The sequence below is a fragment of the Tiliqua scincoides genome, chromosome 7 (genome assembly GCF_035046505.1).
Source record: "Tiliqua scincoides isolate rTilSci1 chromosome 7, rTilSci1.hap2, whole genome shotgun sequence".
NCBI lineage: Eukaryota > Metazoa > Chordata > Lepidosauria > Squamata > Scincidae > Tiliqua > Tiliqua scincoides.
Genome location: NC_089827.1, coordinates 72,074,950 through 72,087,223, shown reverse-complemented (window position 1 = coordinate 72,087,223; position 12,274 = coordinate 72,074,950). Strand labels below are relative to the sequence as shown.

Sequence of the window (12,274 nt, the reverse complement as noted above, 5' to 3'; positions counted from 1 at the left end):
ATTGGAAAAGTTTCTGGAGGAAAAATCCATTACGGGTTACAAGCCATGATGTGTATGTGCAACCTCCTGATTTTAGAAATGGGCTATGTCAGAATGCCAGATGCAAGGGAGGGCACCAGGATGAGGTCTCTTGTTATCTGGTGTGCTCCCTGGGGCATTTGGTGGGCCGCTGTGAGATACAGGAAGCTGGACTAGATGGGCCTATGGCCTGATCCAGTGGGGCTGTTCTTATGTTCTTAACTACAATTCCCAGGAAGCCTTGCAGGTCTCTTGTTATCTGGTGTGCCCCCTGGGGCATTTGGTGGGCCGCTGTGAGATACAGGAAGCTGGACTAGATGGGCCTATGGCCTGATCCAGTGGGGCTGTTCTTATGTTCTTAACTACAATTCCCAGGAAGCCTTGCAGGTCTCTTGTTATATGGTGTGCTCCCTGGGGCATTTGGTGGGCCGCTGTGAGATACAGGAAGCTGGACTAGATGGGCCTATGGCCTGATCCAGTGGGGCTGTTCTTGTGTTCTTTGCCTTCTTGTGTTTTCCCCACTGTGGTTTGTAGTTCATTCAAGGGAGTTGATCATGTCAAAGACCACAGTCTCCATTTCCTCTGGGTTTCTGATAGTTCATCTCCCACACAGTTTGCCAAAGTTCTTCAAACAGAGGAGGCTGATAATACAGTAATTTCCAAAGGAGACAACAGCTAATAACAAGATTTGTTATTAGTGTGAGCCCTGAGAGATCTCAACAGCATCGGTTGGGCACAATGCCTGGGTAATTGTTCAATGTTGCACGATAACCTTATTCACATGTTCTAAAAGTGGCTATGCTGTCCTTAGATTGAGGGGGAACAGAGGTGTGCCAGCCAACCCTGCCCTTGTACCAGCGCGGTCCTTAGCCACAAGCTCTGCGATCCCTGGGTTCGATGTTTATCTGAGGAAGGCAACGCTGAACCTGACATGCAATTTCCAGGGCGTTCAGGGATTCCCAGGTGTTCAGAAGCAGTGTCCCCAGATTCAATGCTGCCATTTGCAGGCTAACTCTGAGACGGGAGAGAGTGGAGGACATAATTATGGAGCACATAATCCTGGGGGTGGAGTTAGTTGGTACGCACTTGTTCCCCTTCTACCTGGGGACAGCATAGCCAACTATAGAATGACAAAGCAGGGCTTAGGAATGGACGGTGTTCATTTCACCGATCCATAATATATGTCTTGGAGCAAGTGTCAGTTGCTAGATGCAGAATCAATTGCTGTTAAGAAGTCAGGTAGCAGTGGACTTCCAAAAGCAACAGGGGTGGCAACAGCTACTGAAAGAGATGTGCACAGAGTCTGACAAGGATGTGAAATGTTGCGTGCATTCAGGTGTGTACTCTGTTGACGGTGACCAGCATAGCAACGTGTATACAGGAGTCTAACACTGAGTCACACCATTGGACCATCTAGTTCATTTTTGTTAACACTTTCTGGAAGCTGTTTTTCAGGCTTTGAGGGGGGGGTAGGCTTTTTCTCAGCCCTACCTGGTGATACTGGGGGTTGAACCCAGGGCCTTTTATGTGCAAACAATGTACTCTACCACTGCGATTTGCCCCTTCTTTGAGTTCTTTATTTGTAATTATTCTAAGATATAGGTTAACTATTCTTTACTGTTCTTCAAGAGCAGGACTGCAGCCTAACAACTCCTCCTTGGCAGCTGATGAACCACTGTTCATAGTTATAAGACATTAAACAGTTCCGCAGTGATGTTGTTCAAATCCCTGCTGCGGATCAGGACCATCCAGTCACCATGCAACTCATCTGATTCAGAAATGGGTTCACAAGGAGAAGGTAAATGCAGAAACATATTTGCAGAGCAAGTATCTCCCCACACCTCTGCAGATCACGCTTCAATAAGCCGGCGGGATAGAGTAACATGCAGCAGCAAACGCTTGGATAACAACGCCTTCAGACACTTTAAATGTAAGTAACATTCTATTGTGCTCGGTTTGGCTGTATGGGAAGGAGCAATGAAGAAACGTCGGCATGTCAGGCTATGGGCTGCTTCCCCATTGAAATGGTGAAATTCATTTTCCGCTGAAAGATCTGTCTGCTGAAAAGCAGCTTAATGGAACTCAAAATATTTTTATCTTCTGGGAAACTGTCAGGCCCCAGCCAGGGGCAGAGAAAACCAGGAAAGCTGGCTGTTAGCCCAGGACTTAATCCAAAGCGGGCAAGCCCAAGTTCCAGAGAAAGGAGATCAGAACTTGTGCCAGCAAATTAGCTGGCGCAGGTCGGAGTAGACCCACGGTGCAGGTTGGGGCTTTCTCCTGGGCAAGGGAACACATGTCCCCTTACCTTGAAGAGAACCCCCCCCCCCACCAGCCTGCTAAGTCCCAGCACGGCCACTGCATCAGTTCTGGTTACGATTGGGCTGTTATTTTCTACTCTGTTTCTATTGGAGAGTTCAACCTGTCTAAGTAAGGATTGCCTAGAGCAGGAGCACTGCTGGACTTTCTGCCTAACATATTGACCTCACACTGATACAGCCAGACCCGCTGCTAGAACTGCCCTGGAGGGGAATCTTAGAGTTGTTTAATTAAGTTTGGGTTAATGAAAAGACGGGACAGAGAGCCATAATATCTCAGGGAGGTGTGAAAAGGCTGCTTCCAGGAATCTTGACAAAATCTTGCAGAGCACACAAACTATTAAACTACACGAAAGTCCAAATGAAAGAAGACGCACAGATGTAATTATATCATGTCCTGGAGTCTGAGATGGATCTGTGGTTTTATCTCTTTCTTTTCGTTTCAGGACAGCGTGAGAATACAAATCCATAAAGTTCCTCCCTCTGCTGCATATTTAAACTTGTCATTTCTAGCATTTTGTTTCGGGATCCTTTGTATGCACAAAATAAGTCATCAGTCAGCGGCTCTTATGTAACAGAGATGCATTAATGAACACAGAGACAGTAGGCTGCTCTTGTTGCTCAAGGTCACCAAGAACTGATTGCTCACCTGAAAGCTTTGTACTTTTTCTATCCATCTGTTTCTAAAGCCTCCATCCCCGTGCTGAGGAATTTGTAGTCCAAATAGGACAACCCACAAAAAAGATGGTGCTTTCTGGGTAGGTACTGATCTCTGGATTTTGTGAATAGTTAGATATTTTCAGAAACAAAAATCCTATTTGGGCAAAAACAGGCCAACAGTATTTTGCTTCCAGGGAGCCGAGGGTTAAAGAGAAATTTGGATTCGTAGATATATGTCCTAGGGCACTGGGACACTCACCCATTTCCCAAGAGAAATGGGACTGGGTGAAGCAGGAGAAGGGAAATTTCTTTCAATGTGTGTAACATGGTGCATTCGAATGCACTCAAAATGCCCATTCCCCGTGGTTTCCATCAAGGTTCTGTGTGCATGCTCTAAGTGTCCATAAACATGAGGTCAGACAGGTATAGCTCCATGCCACACATCCTGTCCTCTGAGCACTGAGTTGGTATGCTTTGGTGGCTGCAGACTATACAGTGGTCTCTCAGTATCCATGGATTTGGAACCCACAGATTTTGATCATCCATGGGTTCCCAACCTTGGATTTGGGCCCACTTGGAGCCCTCGAACCCAACTAGAGCTGCAGTCTGATTGGTTCCTGAAGGTAATATGAGGGCTGGGAAGATCACATGTGGCCTTCCCAACCCTCAAAATGCCCATTTTGGGGAGGGAAAAAAAAAAAAAAGCAACTTCTGGTTTCTTGGGGAATGGGAAGTGATGTTTTTATGCCTGTATAAGGCATTCTGATGACTGGGGAAGCAGAACTTTCTGGAAAGGAACCCCCGTGGATAATGAGGGCCCCCTGTACACTCTCACATAATACCAGAACCAGGGGACATCCACTAAAATTGAGTGTTGGGCGGGTTAGGACAGACAAAAGAAAATATTTCTTTACTCAGCGTGTGGTCGGTCTGTGGAACTCCTTGCCACAGGATGTGGTGATGGCGTCTAGCCTGGACGCCTTTAAAAGGGGATTGGATAGGTTTCTGGAGGAAAAATCCATTACGGGGTACAAGCCATGATGTGTATGTACAACCTCCTGATTTTAGAAATGGGCTATGTCAGAATGCCAGATGCAAGGGAGGGCACCAGGATGCAGGTCTCTTGTTATCTGGTGCGCTCCCTGGGGCATTTGGTGGTTCGCTGTGAGATACAGGAAGCTGGACTAGATGGGCCTATGGCCTGCTCCAGTGGGGCTGTTCTTATGTTCTTAAACTACAATTCCCAGAATGCCTTGCAGGTCTCTTGTTATCTGGTGTGCTCCCTGGGGCATTTGGTGGGCCGCTGTGAGATACAGGAAGCTGGACTAGATGGGCCTATGGCCTGCTCCAGTGGGGCTGTTCTTATGTTCTTAAACTACAATTCCCAGAATGCCTTGCAGGTCTCTTGTGATCTGGTGTGCTCCCTGGGGCACTTGGTGGGCCGCTGTGAGATGCAGGAAGCTGGACTAGATGGGCCTATGGCCTGATCCAGTGGGGCTGTTCTTATGTTCTTATGTATTCTGTATCTTATGCTGTGCTGTAGGAAAATAGGTGAGGTGGCAGAGGTGGAGGGAGTTGAGATTTTCTGGTGTTTATGCTCCAAATGCTGACATTCGGGTGTTTCTGTTGTCTAGAATATGACATGTTGACTCCTCCCATTCTGCTCATACCACCACCCCATCTTGAGGTTTATGCTGTCTGTATTTGCACCAGTGTTGGCATGCATGGTGTGTCTACCAGCAGAACCAGGGTGACAACAGCCAGATTTTGTCACCACCGCCTGTGCAGCAGTTGCGCAGGCAAGTCTGTTCATTGTTTCACAGTGCAATCCTAGAAAGGTTTTCTCAGAAGTGGGTCCCACTGTGTTTAATGGAATTTACTCTCAGAAAAGTGTATATCTGATCGCAGCCCCAGCATTCGAGGGCATACGCCATATCGTATAGCGCTCAGAATGACGTTTCTAAGGCATAAGATTGGGCTGTCCCAAAGTTTAGGATACAACTCAATGTAAAGAACAGGGGCTATTTTCTGTCTTTCATCTATACCAGGGGTTCTCAAACTAGGATGTTGCATTCCAGAAGTGGGTCGCAATTGCTATTTTTAGCTTTTATGAGGCACAGGGAGCCTCTAGAGGGGTATGTGGGTTCCCCCCCCCCCAAGCAGCTGCTACTGGCAGAGGTAAGTAAAAATAAAGCCCCTTTGTCCCTGGTGGCAGCGTGATTGTGGCAATCATGTTGCTGCCATCCCCTCGCCCCACAAACACTTAGAGTGGCTCAAACTCTCTGAGAGAGTTTGAGAACCACTGACCTATACATTGCAGTTTGTAAACAAGTGGGTATGTCTCAATTTGACTAGAATTTTGCCTGTAAAGCCAGCATAACTGCGGATTAATTTTGCTTAAATTGTAAACTTGTAGTTTAGACACATAACTGTATTGATGATAATAATAATAATAACTTTATTTTTACCCCGCCTTTCTCCCCGGAGGGACTCAAGGCGGCTTATAACAGGTTAAAAACAGATTAAAAACATAATTTAAAAACAGATAAAAGCATATTAACACATATCATAAAAAACAGTAGTCAGATAAGAAGTAGTAAAAAGGTAAAAAGAGCATAGAGCAGCAAGTCATAAAAGAATCAGGCCTGTAAAAAATTAAAAGATGTTGAAAAGATGTTAAAAAGGCCGAAAACTCAGAAGGCTTGTTTAAACAGAAGGGTCTTCAGGCCTCGCCGAAAAGTCTCAAGAGAGGGAGCCATTCTTAAGTCAAGGGGAAGGGAATTCCATAGCGTTGGTGCCACTACTGAGAAGGTCCTATTTCTAGCTGCCGCCCCACATACCTCCCTAGGCGGCGGCACTTGTAAAAAGGTATTGATAGGTATTTAACACTCTGTGATTTGAAGCAACAAATTCTGCAATGCTACCCTGTAAGTTCCAAAAAGGCCAGCACCAATAGTAGGAATAGCTCTCTTCAAGGGTGCTGAGATGCGATAGACACATAGATCTTTTGCTTTCATTTCTACTCTGACAAACACACCCCTTTTCAGCCAGTTTTGTAGTTGCCATCGTATTTCTCAGGTCAAAATCAGATGGCAAACGTTGAATGGTATTGTTAGCCTCTCCATGTTAAATACATTTACTGGTATTTATTTACCAGTAAATTCAGTTAGGATCAAAAACACAGTATGCCATTTATGAGATCACCCAATCTAATTATGATCATTTTATGCAAGAAATTAAAGACATAAAATACCAGTATACTGTCACTGGTACAATTTGTGCCATTAAATTGGGGTCACTTAATAATATAAAAAGTACTAAATAGTCTGATCTGCAGCAAGGTTTTGCTGGAAATATTCTTACATCCCTTATTCAAAACTGAATCTGAAATTTGAAAGTCTACCAGGGCTTGCTCTGTTCCAAGACTCACTGAAATGAAATAAGCTGTTGTTCAACATCTGCTCATTTCCGTGTGGCCTATAGATGAAAAATTCCTGGTGGATTGTGGCTGAAAAATAACACAGGCTGTTTGGATATTCCAGAGCCATCCATGTGAACAAAAGAAACACCCTGCAAGAATTCTCCAGTGGCATCTTAAGACCCAGAATGTTGAGAAGGATTACAAACAGATTAATAATGCCAATTATTTATCCATCCAGAAAGATCCCATTTGTCCTTACAAACAAAGTACGAAGAGAGGCTGATAATTGGAGAAAGCTGCATATCAGGGTAAATGTAAAACAGCCTACAGAATAACTCAGTATTTGCTGAAAAAAATAAATCCTGTTCAGTTAGAGATCCAAGAGATAAATAAAATCACAAATATAAAACACTATCAGGTAGCTTATTTAAAGTAGTTGCAAAGTGTCAGGGGAATAAAAATATTCTCAAGTAAAAAAGCTCAGCTTGCACTTTGTATCCTCTTGCTAAGATGTGCTACATCAGCAATAGGGGCTCAGAAGGGGGCATATGAACTGGAATGCTGGCACAGTCTCACAGAATATACCACTGTTCAAGCTTTGCAGGCAGCTATGTTTAGGATTTGAGGTTCGCTACGCTGACTTGATAAATATTGGCAAATGCTACTAGTATTGCTTTTGGCTTCCAGGTGTTAGCAAGAGTAGTGGTGTAGCTAGAGGGGGTGCAAAGCACTAAGTTTTGCAGGGAGCTTCACCGCATGCAAGTAGCCCCTCCCCCTCCCCTTCAGAGCCATTCTGGGTCCGGCTCCCTGCAAAAACTTAGTGCTTTGCTCCCCCCTCTAGCTATGCCACTGAGTGACAGCACCATTGCCTAGGCGTGAGAGAATTTATAATGCATCTGCTACAGCAGTATTTTGCAACCCTGAGGCATATCCTCAGCATAAGAAGAAATCAGTTCATCACCAGAGGAATAGGTTCATTCTAAAAGATTCTCTCCGTCACCCAGTGTGTCACTGATGTGCAGGTGGGGTGATTTCTACCATATCTCTGAAGGTCTCAACTAAATACCATGCCACTTCATCTCAGTCAGCTTCTCCAGGTCAAGAGATGAGCTTGTCCCTGAAGAGCCAGGAGCTCACTGCATTGGACTTGGCCTTCATCTTTATCCTGTTTGTGTTCGGAAAATGGGCCCAGGAACACACTAAATGCACATTGCATGGAAAAATAGTTCTGGGGGGAGGGCAAGTGTGCTTTTCAAGGAAACTTGCCCATCTTTATGGATCTTCTGATTGAGGAACCCATAATAAGCTTTCCCAGGGTTCCCCAGGACATTGTTTGAACACTACAGTGCTGCAGAAATGTTTTCCTTTAGAAGACGTCACCTCTTCTAAAAGATGACATCAGATTTTATTGTGCAGCTAAACCGTAAGTATCATTGGCATCCTTCAGTCTCGGGAGACTCTGATATCGCGCTCTGAATGGTGGTTCTGGAACAGCGTCTAGTGTGACTGAAGAGGCCAATCCGGGAGTGACAATCCCTTCCACACCAGGAGCAAGTGCAGTCTGTCCCTGGTCTGTCTCCCTAGCTATGGGCCTTCCTTCTTTCCCTCTTTGCCTCCGTCTGTTGGCCAAGTGTCTCTTCAAACTGGGAGAGGCCATGCTGCACAGCCTGCCTCCAAGCGGGCCGCTCAGAGGCCAGGGTTTCCCACCTGTTCAGGTCCACTCCTAAGGCCTTCAGATCCCTCTTGCAGATGTCCTTGTATTGCAGCTGTGGTCTACCTGTAGGATGCTTTCCCTGCACGAGTTCTCCATAGAGGAGATCCTTTGGGATCCAGCCATTGCCCATTCTCACGACATGACTGAGCCAACACAGGCGTTTCTGTTTCAGCAGTGCATACATGCTAGGGATTCCAGCTCGTTCCAGGACTGTGTTGGTTGGAACTTTGTCCTGCCAGGTGTCCTGCCAGGTAAACTGTAAGAGGAGATACATAAAAGGTAGAAGACCAGCACACCTGAAGCATGGCAACATTGAGACCGTTGCTGGAGAGCAAATGGGACTCAGATGTACTGCTGATTTTGCTTCTTCTAGCAAGACCTTCTAGTAAGTTGTTTACACAGGAGGAAAGGGCGAGAGCTTGATTGCCTTAAGGAACAGGTGGGTTTTAAAGAGTCATCCACATGAGTGCCAGTAGAAGCAGACACTAGCATTGTTTAGTTCCAAGAACTGCTTGGTTGCAGTCACAATATAATTAGTCTGGAGTGAATCATTTCAGTGGTTGTATCTTGAGAGAAGCTGTCAGGCAACCTGCAAGGCTGGCAGCCTGGTTGGCTCTAAAGAATATTCAAAGCAAGGGTGGAGCTGTGTGTGCTGATCGGTGGGAAGAAACCAAGCATTCTGAATTCCAATCCAAATTATAGACCAGTCAGTTAGATTCATATAGACAGCGACACTATGCATGAGAATGTGCTCCTGGGACAGTGCACTGAACCTGAATTATGTGGAGAAAGAGAAAGTATTTCAAGCACCAAAATATGTTATCACTGACACCAATGACTAAGTGAGAAAGATTCTATTCTACCACCACCTTTATGATGTTCATAAACTATTATTTTCCTGGACTCCTTCTAGAGCATTTATTGAGGTCCATTGACTAGGCAGCATTCTGATGGCCTTGTGTGCCCCTTTGCCTGTCCTTTCATAAGAGCTGAGGCATGTTTGTATACTCATGAGTAAATGTGCAAGTGTGACTTGGGGTGCAATCCTAACACCTTATGTCAATGCTTTCCAGTGCCAGTGGGACATGTGCTGCATCCTGCAGTCGGGTGTCACTCCCGGAGGCCTCCTCAAAGTAAGGGAGTGTTTGTTCCCTTACCTCAGAGCTGCATTGCCCTTATGTCAGTGCTGGAAAGCACTGACATAAGGGGTTAGGACTGCGCTCTCAGTTTCACTTCCCATAGGGCTCAATACATTTTCCTTGTCAACTGGGGAGGAACTTCCTTCCAAAGAGTTTGTGGAGGCCTGCGTTAATCGGATTGGAATCATTCTGGTGGCATTGAATTCCCTTCAGCCTGCCCTTTGAATGCAGCTTTTCCTACTCATGAGTAAACACACACACAAGTTGCTCAGTTTCGCTTTCTATAGGGCTCAAAACATTTTTCTTGTCAGCTATCAGTTTATCAGTCTTGTGACCCACCAAAAATTGGGTCGTGACCCACACTTTGAAAACTGCTGGACTACAGCTTAAAGAGAGAGGGGAAAGTAGTGCAATGAAATGATAGGTGAATATTTTTAAATGCAACTTTTGCTGCTAGCTAAGCATCACTGGAAGGGAAGAATAATCTGCTCAAACCTAATTTTTATGGTGTTGTTTTTCTTCTTCAGTATTCATCCTCTTTCAGTAAGCTGCTCAAAAATGGCAGTTGTAAAGCAGTAGCATTCAAGCAAGTCAGACAAGTTAAGTGTGTGTGCCATTACCTTTCTCTAGACCATTATCACTTTCCAGTTAGTTAAATGCGTTTCAGTGCATTCTTTCTAAATGATAGATGGCAATTGTACATTGTGTGTATGCATGGTTTGCCAATTTGATGTTCTGGAATGTAATTATGGCAATGCTCAAAAAGCCACAAAGCGGGAATTTGTTTTGTAGTGCAGAGGGCTTTCCCTGCAGTTTTGGTAGAGTTTATTTTTTAAAAATTGGGAAATGTGGCAGACATGAAAATAGATTAGTAGCGTAGCTAGACGGGGTGCAAACCACTAAGTTTTGCAGTGCATTAGTGCATCTTGCAAGGGGCCCCTCCTCCGCCGCCTTGGAGCCAAGTGTATGCCTCCAGTTTGCTCCCCCCTTTCCAGAATGGCTTCAAAGGGGAGACACTTGCAGGCCACAGGGAGGCTCCCTGCAAAACTTAGTGCTTTGCATCCCTTCTAGTTACACCGTTGAAATAGATAACAGCAGTGGTTTTCACACATTTAGCACCACTTTTTAGAATGGGACTCTGGACCCACTGGAAGTGATGTCATGACCAGAAGTGACATCATCAAACAGGAAAATTTTAACAATTCTAGGCTGCAGTCCTACTGACGCTTACCCAAGTGTTAATCCTATTTACTATCATTACTAAAAGTATATAGAGTAACCTGTTAAAAATACATTTCTCCCAATGCAGTCACATGCCATGGTAGTATCAAGTCTAATATATTAAAAGTAAAATATTGAAGTGAATGGGGACCTACCTGAAATTGGCTCACAACCCACCTAATGGGTCCTGACCCAGCGTTTGAGAAACACTGCTCTAGCATGCTAGAAAAGCAATGCATTAAAGACAGGAACTAAAATGGTGTTGAACATACTTCAGGGTGTTTTTGTGATGCTGAATAATAATAATAATAATAATAATAATAATAATAATAATAATAATAATAATAATACAGGTATTTCTATACTGCCTTTCTTGGTCCTCAGATTTCTCCTCGGACTTTATTCAAGGCGGTTTACATAGGCAGGCAATTAAAATCCCCGTAGGGATTTTTACAATTTGAAAGAAGGTTCTTTCTTTCAAGAAACCACAACATTCAGATGTTTCTTTCTTGATCTGGTTTCACATTCTGGCCTCCATCCTCCCACACTCAGAGCAGATGGAATAGCTCGGCTCAGCTTGTCAGCTGCTTCAAGGTCGCACGGTGCCAGTGGCCTCGAACTGGCGACCTTCGGATGTTATCTTCAGGCAAATGGAGGCTCTGCCCTCTAGACCAGACCTCCTGCCTCCTGAATCATTGCCTTATAATTATTGGTTACCTTAAAGTTATTAACTTCTGTATTATGCTTTTAAAATCTTGAGAATGGATGGCTCCTTTTGTCCAGAGGACAACTCCTCTGTTTCAAGGAAACTAGTGGGTGCAGCCATCATGGATGGTAAATAGGGGGAAGGGTGGAAAAAAACCCTCCATCCTCTTCTCTATTTGCCATCCATGATGGCTGCGCCCAGTAGTTTTCTCACAACAGAGGAGACATCCTCTGGAGGCACCCATGTTTTATAGCACTGAGCTCTCAGGAAAGCTAGCTAGCATTCTAGCTGCAACTGTTACCCTGCACATGCCTGATCTTGTCTGATCTCAGAAGTTAAGCAGGGTCAGGCCTGGTTAGTGCTTGGATGGGAGACCGCCTGGGAATACCAGGTGCTGTAGGCTTCTACCATAGTCTTTTGAGACTGAAGGTTGCCAACTATGGCAAGTGTGCTAGAAGGTGAAAAATGAACATGTTCCTAGTTGGGGGGGGGGGGGAGAACCAGTTCTCTAGAGCTGGAAGCTGAAAAACAAACACAGCCTCTATCAGCACTCCCCACCCCTCCACATTTCCTGTTTCTTTCTGTCTTCATTATCCAAATCAGAGAGTAGAAAGAGAAGGAAGGGCACCAGAGGCAAGAAGTTGGACAGAGAAGAGTCACACCCCGCTCATCTGCTGCCTGAAGCGACAGCTTCAGTTGGCCTCATGGATGAGCCAGCCCTGCTGGTAGTATCTTCTGAGCTGTGAAAGGTTCCTAAATCACATACTTTCTGCTGTCATTGGCACCTCTCTTCTTCTCCCAATTCCCCACGTTGGAGAAATAGACTCATAATTACCGAGCAAAGCATTAAAACGAAACTGGCAATCTAGAATGAAAATAATGATTTACATGCCGAATGATTTACCTGCCAGCAGCAGGCAATGTCAGAGGTAAATATCTGGCCTCCAGTTCTCAGGTGTGGCTTGCTTGCATTACAGCCCCAACACCGGCATGCCTTCGTAGGTTTCTGCCTGTTTCAATAGATACTACTGTCAGAATCGATTACAGTTCCATGCTGTGGACCATTTCCCCCTCCTGAAA

General features: G+C 45.0%; 1 pseudogene; it reads left to right on the top strand.

Moving 5' to 3' along the window:
* Positions 1–11,480: 11,480 nt before the first annotated feature.
* LOC136658054 (5S ribosomal RNA) lies at positions 11,481–11,597 on the top strand (annotated as a pseudogene).
* The last annotated feature ends 677 nt before the right edge of the window (positions 11,598–12,274 follow it).